This window comes from Scyliorhinus torazame, chromosome 3 (assembly GCF_047496885.1).
Source record: "Scyliorhinus torazame isolate Kashiwa2021f chromosome 3, sScyTor2.1, whole genome shotgun sequence".
Classification (NCBI taxonomy): domain Eukaryota; kingdom Metazoa; phylum Chordata; class Chondrichthyes; order Carcharhiniformes; family Scyliorhinidae; genus Scyliorhinus; species Scyliorhinus torazame.
This window is the reverse complement of record NC_092709.1, coordinates 180,427,529-180,440,854: the sequence shown is the minus strand read 5'-3', so window position 1 is coordinate 180,440,854 and position 13,326 is coordinate 180,427,529.

Here is a 13,326-nt window from a genome sequence, read left to right as displayed (position 1 = left end):
GGGTCTGCAGGAGTGGGGTCACGATCCAGGGATGAAGACAAGGCTGTGGATTCCAGGAAGGCAGGCAAGATTTTAAAGATATAAATTTCCAGAGTTGGTTCTGAACCGAGCAATGGGGAAAATGATTTTGGATGGAAAAACACAAAATACAGGATCTTGTAAATAATTGCAAATAAGACAACCAATGAGAACTAAACTGAAAGTAGAGGTCAATCAATACGTTGAAAATGCATTAGCGGGCGCCATGTGGCGCAGTGGTTAGCAGTGGGACTGTGGAGCCGAGGACCCAGGTTTGAATCCTGGCCCTGGGTCACTGTCCGTGGGGAGTTTGCACATTCTCCCCATGCCTGTGTGGGTTTCACACCCACAACCCAAAGATATGCCGGTTAGGTGGATTGGCCACGCTAAACTGCGCCTTAATTGGAAAAATAAAAATAATGGGCTACTCTAAATTTAAACAAATGAAAATGCATTAGCAGTGGTGAACTGCTGTATATTTTCAGAGGCATTGGACTGAATTCTAACTTCAAAGAGCATGTTGGTATGGGAACAATTAGGGGTTAAAACTGGCAAGGTTTGACAAGGCATTGAGAAGCTGGCTTCCACAAACTGACGACTGCATTTGACCTCGTGTGGTCGGGTGTCTGTGAGCAATCGTACCTCTCCCCACCCTCCTCCACGGCAGAAGCTGTCAATTTCCAGATGCTAATTAAAGCAATATTGACAGATAGGGTGGAATTTTATCTTAATAAATCTGTGTGCAGAAGGGAAATCAATAATGGGTCTGGAATTTGTTTGATTTAGTAGTGGGCTTTGCTGTAGTTCTTTACTCAGTCATGGCATTAATATAGCACTACTAGATTTCTCAACCAATCTGAGAGGGTGGAAAATGCTGTGCCAAATCTCTCAAAGGAAGGATTTCTAATTAAAGAGACCCCAGTCGGAGAATAGCAGAACTGTACATTGAACCCTGAGCCTTCAGGTGCTACAGGAATTGAGAGGAGATCTGGGAAGGCAGGTTGTGCACCCTATCTCCTTCCCCCTAATGACTGGATCAGTTACATGCCTGGAACTGCTGCTGCAAGATTTAAGGCTTTAATGAGGTGATATTTGGCAGGGATGGGAGAAAGAAAATAGGTTCTCATACCAAGCAGGCATGGATGGAAATGGAGGATGAAGTGAGCAGCGTTTTGATGCAGCTTTACTCATTCCTCTCTCACCAGGCATCTCCACATTTCCCCATCTGAACAGCCAACACAACCACTTACCTTCATCTTGATGCCATTGCACATCCATACCTCACATTCACTCTCTACAAATATTGCTCTTGCCTCTGTTGATTTATCACAATGATATAACCCATATTTACTGTGTAAGGCACAAAATGCTCAGAAGGGATTGGATAAACACATTGCGGATTGATTTATTAAGACTCTCTATATGAGAACAGCTACACATCGGCTTGAAGACATCAGAGCTGTGTGTGTGCTCTTCTCAAAGAAAAAGTGAAACTAAAACTGGATCGCAAGACATATTTCCTTCCAATGATGCCATGTTGATAGTCCTTGTGGAAGGGAAATTAATGAGTTGCCAACTTAGAAGCACGCTGGGAAATGCTTGACTATATAGTTTAACACTGCTTTTGAACGAAAATAAGTAGGTCAGGTAACACAAACGAAATACTGCTTAATATTTTGGTCTCGGCCTTATTATAATAACACATTGTCCTCCGAAAGATAGGAAAATGTACTCGAGTTGTTTTTAGCCAAGGGCAAGAACATACGTACTACGTATTTCATCTTACATACTTCCCAAGGTCTATTTAATATAAACATGGCTGTTTACTTCTAGCTGTTATTTCAGACTATAAAAATATGCTTCCTTCAATCGAGTCTCAGAGTGCGGGCCCTGGCTATGCAGCCGGAACACTCTCTCTCCGCAAATGTATTTGTGTAAATAAATTTCCTTAAATCGAACCTCGAAGAATTTGCCTTTAATATAATTTCCAAGACAGTCCTTAAAGGTGTATTACAACATCTTTCCTTTTTAAGGATACTTTCTTCCTTTCTAAAGAAGTCTAACTATTTACAATATATGTTTCTGTTTAATTACCATTACATATATGCATAGATCTGATGAATCTACGAGTCTGTAAAGCACGAAAGGTAATTTGCCGGTACGCTCAGATTGTGGAAATGTAACATTGTCTGGAGCTTTCATTAATTGTTCACATTGAACTGTGGGATTGTCATTATGGGATGTTGTTCCTGGTTGCATTTGGGATCTTGCCCTAAATGTAATAGGACTAAACAGTGGTTGAGGATTTGGAAGGGATCTGATTTGCTTTCGGTTACGCCTTACCATTGCACATTTATGTGCAATTACTTCATAGGACCTTGGTTCTGAACAAATCCTTTCTATCTTTGCTGGCTGTCATGTATCTTCTGTGGGATCCTGGATGTGAACTTGTTGTCCCAACTGTAACTTGGCAATTCTGTACCTGTATTTTTATCATACATATCGGTCATCTCTTATAGTTTCAAAACTTGTCCTAGTTCCTGAGGGAGCAGAATGGCTAAGAGTAGGTAAATTGGTACACACTGGTCTCTAAAACATGAGATCTAATGATGGCGGAATAGTTGCTTTTAAAGATGTTGCTCTCAGATGTAACATTGCAAAGTGTAAACCTGGTTGATCTGTCTACATTTGAGAATTAGGGATTTTGCCATGCGAATAGTTCATTCAACTGGGCTGTTAGATCGAGGGTAATGAAGAGAAAGAGTAGTGTGATCAATATTCCACTTCTCACACATATCATGAAAAGGCTCTACCCCACCGTGACCCCTTTGTTTTCATTCCATTTCATTTAAAATAAAAAATATTTAAAGTACCCAATTCATTTTCTCCAATTAAGGGGCAAATTAGCGTTGCCAATCCACGTACCCTGCAAATCTTTAGGTTGTTGGGGTGAAACCCACGCAAACACGGGAGAATGTGCAAACTCCACAAGGACAGTGACCAGGGCCGAGATCAAACCTGGGACGTTGGCGCCCTCAGGCAGCAGTGCTAACCACTATACCACCGTGCTGCCACGGATGCATCCTATCCTGACAAAGCTGGCCAAATCCTGAGCTTGCAGACGATGGCGAGAGAATCAACAAGAGTGAAAAACCTATTTGACATCCTCACTCACATCTCATTTTTAACATTCACCTCTTTAGACAATGGCCGGAATTCTCTGGTCAGCATCGCAACCCCTCCAATGGGTTTCCTACCTCATCGCAACCCCTCTGTCGTTTACTCCTTTTATTTCTTTCCTGTCTTTCTTTATATATATTTCCCCCTATCGTATCCCACATTTCTTTACCTTTTCGCCCCTTTTTCTCATTTTACCTCTCTCCCATCCATGTCTCCCCTCCCCCCACATCGACATCTGTCACAGCTCACCCTCTGATTTTAGTTTCTCTGCTGTTTGGCCTTTCACACCTTTTATTCTCTCTGTGCACTGCCATTAGCACTCATTTCCCTTGGCAATGACTCATCTTTCATTCCCTCACCCTACAGTATAAATAATTTCCACTTTCTATGCCTTTTATCTTTGACAAAGGGTTCTCTGGACTCAAAATGTTCTCTTCTTACAGATGCTGCCAGACATGCTGAGATTTTCCAGCATTTTTTCTTTTGGTTTCAGATTCCAGCATCTGCAGTAATTTGCTTTTATCATGAAAAGGCTTGATGTCTTTGCACCTGGAATCAGACAGAAGAGGTGGTTGATAAGTGATGAGATTCACGGTACCCATCAGAAACCCTAGAACTGAAGTCGAATACAATGTGTGTTTGAAAAGGTCATTGACAAGCTGACAATGCAACTTACCTGCCTGGACTGATTTTGTGCCATCGCTCAGTATGGACCACCAGGGTCTCCAGAATAGTAGTGTTCAAAGGTGAGGGTGCAAGGGTGAGGCTTGGACCTCTATGAGGAACAAGGCGAAGAACTCAGATCTTCCTCAGACGATTCAGAGAGGGAGTAAAACGAATATCAGAATGACAGTGATGTATGTAATGCACCCCATTTTAGGATGCCAGAGACTTCCTTATTAATGCAAGCATCAGTTACATTGCACCTGCATCTATGTCACCAGAACATGTTTAGGTAAAGCCAATGTGGTTTTATGAAACAGAGGTTGTATTTGACATATCAGAGGTTTTTGAAGATGTAATAAGCAGTATAGATAAGGGGAGGTGAGTTGATGCAGTATATTTGGATGTTCAGAAGACATTCAATAAAATGCCACAAAAGAGGCTGTTTCATAGAATTAAGGCTCTTAGAACTGGGGTAATATATTAAAATAGATTTAGGATCTGTAAATGGAGACAAAATAGAACATAGGCATAAACACATAATTTTTCGGATGGCAATGCTGTAAGATTTTATTAGTAAAGTCACAGATAACTCAAAAGACATCAAGCAGTCACAAGAGTTTATTGAGCAGTGACAGTTTAAATACAATGACATAACACATAATCAGAAAAACATAGTAGACATATGACCCCGACAGGTAAGGGCAGTTTATTGGTCCCAGATCAGACGGATGGATAACAGGATAGAACAATCTTTGCAGTCTGTGGTAGAAGCTTTATAGCCTCTCCTTCGGTTTCTCTCAAATTGACTGAGGTGTTAGCCGAAGCTAATACGGATCCATCTGGGGAAGCATGTACTCATCTGCTCACCATCCTTTCTTCACTGCTTATTTTTAATAGCATATTTTAGGGACCAGTGAAGATTCCACACCCATCAACCAATTAATTAACTTTACTTATTTAATTGTTCAATTACTGGGAAATAGATGCGCAAGGTGGGCCCCTCTCAAACTGTCTCCAGTCCCATTACATCATCTTTGCACTTATCATCTTATCACTTATAAGGCCATCCTGCCATCTTCATCCGCACAATTTAAGATATGCAGGTTATGAAGCATTCTCTCAACTTTCTATCAGACTTACTTAAGTGCCTTTCCCCGTTATGTTTTTGACAAGGTACCGCCTTTTTGCAAAAAACCTTATTCATCCAAAAGATGGGGGTGAGTGAGGGGTGTGTGTATTTGCTGACAGCTTAGCTGCAGTGTTATGTGGAGCCTGAGTTGTGACAGGGAGCTGGTCAGGTTTCCTTCCCAGGAAGGGCAGCACGGTGACACTGTGGTTATCACCGTGGCCTCACGGCGCCGAGGTCCCAGGTTCGATCCTGGCCCTGGGTCACTGTTTGTGTGGAGTTTGCACATTGTCCCTGTGTTTGCGTGGGTTCCGCCCCCACAACCTAAAATATGTGCTGGTAGATGAATTGGCCATGCTAAATTGCCCCTTAATGGAAAAAAATGAGTTGGGTATTCTAAATTTAAAAAAAAAGATTTCCTGGCCAGGGGCAGAATGGATCAGGTGTTTGGTGAACAGGCAGGGCTTTACGACATCACGTGATCCTCAGGGGTCGGCTAGCTGTCAGTGTCACTGGTGAAGCTGAGAGGGGTAGTGTGCCAGGGAGGGTTCCAAAGGTCACGGTGCATGTGTCCCTTGTTTAGGTTGAGCTCTGCTAATCCCTTGCTAACTCTGATGTGGGGCTGCGTTTTTGAAGAATGCACTGAGGAGTGCCAACATCTGGTGGGTCAGCGATTGAACATGGCCCCGCCCATTCCCTTGATGATACTCCTGGGGTATGAGTGTTTCCAGAGGCACAGGCTGGGGGGTTTCCACATGACCAGAAGCAGTCTAAGCACATAGTGGATATTGTGAGCAGTCAGCAGCCTCAACAGCCAGGAGCCTGTAAGGGGGTGGGTTTAAATGAATTAAAGCAGCAATGGAGATCTCAGCCAAGGCACCTCGATCCCGAGGGGGACACCCAGAGTCCCCACATGTGCCACCAAGTCATTTCTTGTTACTCGCTGAAGTCCAGGAATACAGCCCCCAGCAAGCCAAAAAGGTTTGGAGAGTTTTCTTACCTTCTTTCACCCCCTCAACAGTTAGGGCCCCGTTTGTAAATTCCTGCCCGCGTGACTCCTGCCTGAGAGGCGTGGAGCATGGTGGAGGGGTGGAGCATCGGGTCTCCAGCCTGTTAATTTAATTGAAATCGATTTAAATCGTGATTTAGCATAGGGCCTGATGTGTTGGGTGCTCTGGGTCATGGAACACATACAGGCCACCAACACTTAAAATAGTGCAACACTATTTTATTAAGTTAGAAACTGTTGAACATACTTTCACTGTGGGTTAACACGATGTTAGATTAAACTAAAGACCTATGCCTGTCCTAACCACTCTATGCACTCAGCACATGGTGAGGATCTGTGCTGTAAGCTGTAAGCTCTGTCCTTCTGACAGGCTGCATCCCGAATGAGCGGGAACTCTGATGCCCCCTGTCTTTATAGTGAGTGTGCTCTAACTGGTGATTGGCTGTGGTGTTGTGTGTGTTGATTGGTCTTGTTGTGTGTCCATCAGTGTGTGTGTGTGCACCATGATATACTGGTGTATATTATAACAGGGCTGCCAGCCGAGGATCAGAGCATCGCAATGGGGCGCCGATCCCGTTTTTAACCCAATGTTGGATTATCACGAATCTCATGTCCGGTGTCGGGCAGCGGAGAATCCAAGCCAAAATGTCTAAATGCATTAGTCTGAGCCATCACCTTGATGATAGGTCCTGACATGCCTGTGTGTGTAACCCTGTTCAGTTAAAGTGTCTTTATTTTTAAAAAGTCCGATGTAAGCCCCAGCAATGATGTCTTCAGTCAGAATTTTTCTGCCTTTGTCCTGTTGCCCTCCTCACACTGTGTTCTACCACCCAGTGAGCTGGTCCACACCATGGCCAAAATTCTCCCGAAACGGCGCGATGTCCGCCGACTGGCGCCCAAAACGGCGCCAATCAGACGGGCATCGCGCTGCCCCAAAGGTGCGGAATGCTCCGCATCTTTGGGGGCCGAGCCCCAACATTGAGGGGCTAGGCCGGCGCCGGAGGAATTTCCGCCCCGCCAGCTGGCGGAAACGGCCTTTGTTGCCCCGCCAGCTGGCGCGGAAATGACATGTAGGGGCGGCGCATGCGCGGAAGCGTCAGCGGCCGCTGACAGTTTCCCGCGCATGCGCAGTGGAGAGAGTCTCTTCCGGCCCAGGCATGGTGGAGACCGTGGCGGAGGCGGAAGGGAAAGAGTGCCCCCACGGCACAGGCCCGCCCGCGGATCGGTGGGCCCCGATCGCGGGCCAGGCCACCGTGGGAGCACCCCCCCGGGGTCAGATCGCCCCGCGCCCCCCCCAGGACCCCGGAGCCCGCCCACGTCGCCTTGTCCCGCCGGTAAATAGGTACTTTAATTTACGCCGGCGGGACAGGCAATTTATCGGCGGGACTTCGGCCCATCCGGGCCGGAGAATCGAGCGGGGGGGCCCGCCAACCGGTGCAGCCCGATTCCCGCCCCCGCCAAATATCCGGTGCCGGAGACTTCGGCAACCGGCGGGGGCAGGATTCACGGCAGCCCCCGGCGATTCTCCAACCCGGCGGGGGGTCGGAGAATGACGCCCAATAACTGGGTCAGATTTACTTCCGAACAGAAACATAAATGATATTATAAATGCCTTACAGCGCAACAGAACAACAAGAGATATCAAATTGCCTTACACTCCTGCTGGATTCCCCTGGCATAGTTGCCATCATACCTGCTCCATCAGGCTCAATTACATTCCACTCAATGTCACAACCTAGAATTGCAATGCCTATGTTCAGTACCAGAACTGAAAAAATGTCACAAGCGATGCAGAATATATTGCTAATTGGTGCCATAGTATAATTTTGCAATGTCTTTTTGTGCTTCAACCAATCACCAGACATGAAGTAAAAAATCCAAGCAGTATTGCGAATATATGAAGAAGCAAACAATATAGTTTTTAAACAATATGTTTTAGAAACAAAGGATTGTGCAGGATTGGAAAGTTTCCTCTTAAAATTGTCAGCACTATTATTGTCTCCCTGGGGAAGCTGCTCCCTACATTCACTACCCTCTGTACAAAGCAGTTAATTGTAAAGTGCCTGTTCCTATCATTCCTTCTCCGAGCTTGAGCCAGTCCACCGTAATTACAATTTTGAGGTTATGTCAAGCAATTTATTAGAGTTCAGTTAATTTTGATAACTTCATTGAAGTCTCATGTGAACTTTTTTCTCTCTGGTATAAAGTTTTAGATCCCTGAGTAACTTGTTGTAGTTAAAGAACTGAAAGCTGGTCCACACCAGCTTGGTTAACCTTCTCTGTATCCTTTCTCAATCAATGTCACTGCCCATTTCATAGCTGAAATAATTTGCTATCTGATGCACTATCTATTACCACAAAGACAAGAGTAGTGGAATAATCGAGGCTTTATTGAGCAAAGATGTTGTGCCTCCTGTAGCTGCTACCAGAATGGCTGCAGCACCGGCTAGCACACACATTTATATGCCGCCTACTGGGCGGAGCCAGCAGGCAGGGATTTACCCATGTACCTCTACTATATGTGTCTTACCGTTATACATATAATACAGCTAGTGGTGACTACCACATATACCCCCTGTAAAAAAAGAGTCCGGCGAGGGTGGTGGAAAAACATTTTTTACAAGTTCAGTCTGTCGGGGGCCTTGATCCTCCTCTGTGATCGCCTCAGTCCTGGTGGTGATGTGGGCGCCGACTTGGTCACCTGTGACTCCGGGAGTGTGTTGTCCTCATCTTCGTCACCCCTGAGTGGAACCAGTGGGAGGACGGATCCAATGATGCCTTCCAAGAGGAGCCGTTGGACCTCTGACCTGATGAAGGTCCTGTCCTGGGCACTGTACTGCCTGCTCCTGGTGGTGACGGGTTTGCAATCCGGGGTGAGGTTCGCAAACAAGGAAGGTGAATTGACCTTAAGGGTCGTGAAGCCGCATATGGTGAGGTGGGGGGGAGTAGGGTTCCGCCGAATTTTAAGGCTAAGCTTTGGAGGTGGCACTGGAAGTCCAGGCCGAGTAACAGGGCAGCGCAGAGGTGGGGGAGGACGTAGAGCCGGGAGTTGCTAAACTCTACGCCTTAGACGGTGAGGGTCGCGATGCAATACCCCCGGATTTCCACGGAATGGGATCCGGAGGCCAGGGAGATTTTCTGGTTAACAGGGTGTACCGCGAGGGAGCAGCGCCTTACCGTTGTGGGGTGGATGAAGCTTTCTGTGCTCCCGGAGTCAAAAAGGCAGGACGTCTTGTGCCCATCGATTTTCACCGTTGTCATTGCGGCCGCGAGGTTACGGGGCTGGGACTGGTCCAGGGTGATTGAAGCGATCTGCGGCAGATGCTGGGAGGCCCGGGCTGGTCAGCGGTGGTGGAGGTAGCGGCAGGCGATGAATGGCCAGACAAGCTTCCAGACGAGCAGGGGTCGTGAGGCGCCGTCCAAAATTTTAAAAATATTTGCTCAATAAATGATGCACTATCAATTACCAAAAAGACGAGAGTAGTGGAACAATCAAAGCTTTATTGAGCAAAGATGTTGTGCCTCCTGTAGCTGCTACCAGAATGGCTGCAGCACCAGTGAGCACACACATTTATACGCCGCCTACTGGGCGGAGCCAGCAGGCAGGGATTTACCCATGTACCTCTAGTATATGTGTCTTACCATAATACATATAATACAGCTAGTGGTGACTACCACACTATCCAGTTGAAAATAGGGTGAGGAATATTTCAAACGGTGTTTGGAAGTGCTGGGCCAGAGGACATTTACTTGTACACATTTGGCCGTGTTAGGATCTGATCCGTATAAGAGGCCAGCAGGATACTTAGAAAAAAAACAGCTGAGGCCATTCAAGAAAAAAATCACATGATCGTTTTGGCAAGATTTCTTTGGAGCCAGGCTGTGTGGGGGTATTCCTCCTGGCTCCTCAGAAAACCATGTCAACTGTCAGCTCAGCAGAGAAGTCGAAAGACTTACCATTATCCCACATCCACAACTGACCTGCAGCTTGTGGTGATGTGCATCACTAAATACATGTAAGCTAGACAGACACTAGAGGGAGCACCAGAAACATCACACACACACACTCAACCAATAGATAAGCTACATGGGAGGCGACCAATGGACATTCACGATACACAAAGAGGTGACACGACCACAGGGGGGCATTACACCAACCGATACATAAAGGACACGACACACATGATCAGCCCCTTCGGCCAGTGGAGACAGTCAGTGAGGAGAGGCACAGGGTTGATTCATTATTACACTCACCACGTGGAAGACAGCAGATGGTTAGCAAGTTAGGTAGCTATAATAGGATTAGCAGTAGTATCGAACTAAAGTTATAAAAGTGTACATAGTGTAAATAAATGTGTTAAAGTTATTTACACGTCTCGACCTTCCTTGACAAATGCAATGCAAGGAAGCCGCTTATGTCACGAAGGAAACATAACAAAATACAGCTCATCCGGCTTAAACACTGTTCAGGTAAAGTTTACCCACAGCTCAACTGCACCTTACCCATAGCTCACTCACAACTATGTGTTAATTAATTCATGGGATCAGGGTGTCACTGCCAAAGCTAGCATTTGCTGTCCTTCCCTCATTGCTGTTGAAATGATGGTGAGCCCATCGATAGTTTCTACAAATATATAAAACACAAAACAGTGGCTGAGGTAAATATTGGTCCTTTAGAGGATGAGAAGGGAGATTTAATAATGGGAGATGAGGAAATTGCTGAGGAACTAAAAAGGTTTTTGGGGTCGGTCTTCACAGTGGAAGACACAAATAACATGCCAGTGACTGATGGAAATGAGGCAATGACAGGTGAGGACCTTGAGATGATTGTTATGGAGGTAGTGATGGGCAAGCTAATGGGGCTAAAGGTAGACAGGTCTCTTGGCCCTGATGGAATGCACCCCAGAGTGCTAAACGAGATGGCTAGGGAAATTGCAAATGCACTAGTGATAATTTGCCAAAATTAACTAGACTCTGAGGTGGACCCAGCGGATTAGAAATGAGCAAACGTGACACCACTGTTTAAAAAGCGAGGTAGGCAGAAAGCAGGTAATTATAGGCCAGTTAGCTTAACTTCGGTGGAAGGGAAGATGCTGAAATCTATCATCAAGGAAGAAATAGCGAGGCATCTGGATGGAAATTGTTCCATTGGGCTGATGCAGCATGGGTTCATAAAGGGCAGGTCGTGCCTACTAATTTAGTGGAATTTTTTGAGGACATTACCAGTGCGGTAGATAATGGGGAGTCAATGCATGTGGTACATCAGGATTTCCAGAAAACCTTTGACAAGGTGCCACACAAAAGGTTGCTGCATAAGATAAAGATGCATGGCATTAAGGATAAAGTAGTAGCATGGATAGAGGATTGGTTAATTAATAGAAAGCAAAGAGTGGGGATTAATGGGTGTTTCTCTGGTTGGCAATCAGTAGCTAGTGGTGTCCCTCAGGGATAAGTGTTGGGCCCACAATTATTCACATTTACATAGATGATTTGGAGTTGGGGACCAAGGGCAATGTGTCCAAGTTTGCAGACGAAACTAAGATGAGTGGTAAAGCAAAAAGTGCAGAGGATACCTGAAGTCTGCAGAGGGCTATGGATAGGTTAAGTGAATGGGCTAGGGTCTGGCAGATGGAATACAATGTTGATAAATGTGAGGTTATCCATTTTGGTAAGAATAACAGCAAAAGGGATTATTATTTAAATTATAAAATATTAAAACATGCTGCTGTGCAGAGAGACCTGGGTGTGCTAGTGCATGAGTCACAAAACGTTGGTTTACAGGTGCAACAAGTTATTAAGAAGGCAAATGGAATTTTGTCCTTCATTGCTAGAGGGATGGAGTTTAAGACTAGGGAGGTTATGCTGCAATTGTATAAGGTGTTAGTAAGGCCACACCTGGAGTATTGTGTTTAGTTTTGGTCTCCTTACCTGAGAAAGGACATACTGGCGCTGGAGGGTGTGCAGAAGAGATTCACGGCGTTAATCCCAGAGGTGAAGGGGTTGGATTACGAGGAGAGGTTGAGTAGACTGGGACTGTACTCATTGGAATTTAGAAGGATGAGGGGGGATCTTATAGAAACATATAAAATTATGAAGGGGATAGATAGGATAGATGCGGGCAGGTTGTTTCCACTGGCGGGTGAAAGCAGAACTAGGGGCATAGCCTCAAAATAAGGAGAAGTAGGTTTAGGACTGAGTTTAGGAGGAACTTCTTCACCCAAAGGGTTGTGAATCTATAGAATTCCTTGCCCAGTGAAGCAGTAGAGGCTCCTTCATTAAATGTTTTTAAGATAAAGATAGATAGTTTTTTGAAGAATAAATGGATTAAGGGTTATGGTGCTCGGGCCGGAAAGTGGAGCTGAGTCCACAAGTCAGCCATGATCTCACTGAATGGTGGAGCAGGCTCGAGGGGCCAGATGGCCTACTCCTGTTCCTAGTTCTTATGATAGCTGACCTGCATTTTACCTGCTATTCAACCTCTTTAATCTGCAGATCAGCTGCAGTTCTCCAGCAGTTGACCCACCAGCAGCTTGCTTGCAATGCAGCTCCTTCACAGCTCACCATTCCAATGAGCCATCCAGGCCAATATTCGGCAGGAAATTGGCGGAGTGATTTATCTTCAACAACTACAAGGTAATTGATGCACTGATGTGGTCAGCCTTGAAGAAATGATGGTCTACGCATTTAAGCATTAGGAGAGGAAAATATTTTTGCAAATAGCATATTCTAGAAGACCATATTCAGGTCAGAGGAGGAGTGAAGTTCCAACATCAGAGGATAGGTCTCTTGTAACAGGGGCTGGTTTAGCTCAGGACACTAGACAGCTGGTTTGTGATGTAGAACAAGGCCAGCAGCGTGGGTTCAATTCCCATACTAGCTGAGAATTCTGAATTCTCACTCTGTGTACCTGCAATGTGGCGACTAGAAGCTTTCCACAGTAACTTCATTGCAGTGTTAATGTAAGCCTACTTGTGAGAATAAAGATTACTTATTTATTTACAAGAAGACCAGAAGCCGTTGTCAGGTAGTGGGGTAGGAGGAGGGGTAGCAGAATTATAATGGAACAGTGAGTGGTTGAATAGTAGGTGATTTGGATATAGTCTCGGTCCAATACTACAAGGGGCAAAGGAAGGGCATTACAGCTAGAATTCCCTGGAAGATGAACGAATTAAAGAGTAGGATGAAGCTAAAAAATGGGTGTATGTAGATGCCGTACAACAGTACAACTGAACTTTTCCTCACTTCAGAGTAAATAGTTATTCCTGATGTATGCCTAACTAATAAATGCTAAAAATTACTGTTCCCAATGATATCACACTTCACACAC